Consider the following 216-nt stretch of genomic DNA (forward strand, 5'->3'; position numbering starts at 1 on the left):
AAGTAGTTCAAATTAACTCAACCTTTACCAGCTGCAACATATAGTGATGCTTAGTGCCTCAGTCATTGTAATCCTGAAATGATCTATTCTGCATGATGACTACTTTTACTTTTGGTACTTTAAAGTTCCTTCTCCACTCAAAAATATGTTTTTTGTCTTGTTCCAACAGATGAATGTTTGAGCGTCACTTTGCAGAGTGATGTATGTGCAGAGTTT

This window comes from Morone saxatilis, unplaced genomic scaffold (genome assembly GCF_004916995.1).
Source record: "Morone saxatilis isolate NCDOM2014 unplaced genomic scaffold, NCSU_SB_2.0 Contig8, whole genome shotgun sequence".
NCBI classification, from domain to species: Eukaryota; Metazoa; Chordata; class Actinopteri; family Moronidae; genus Morone; species Morone saxatilis.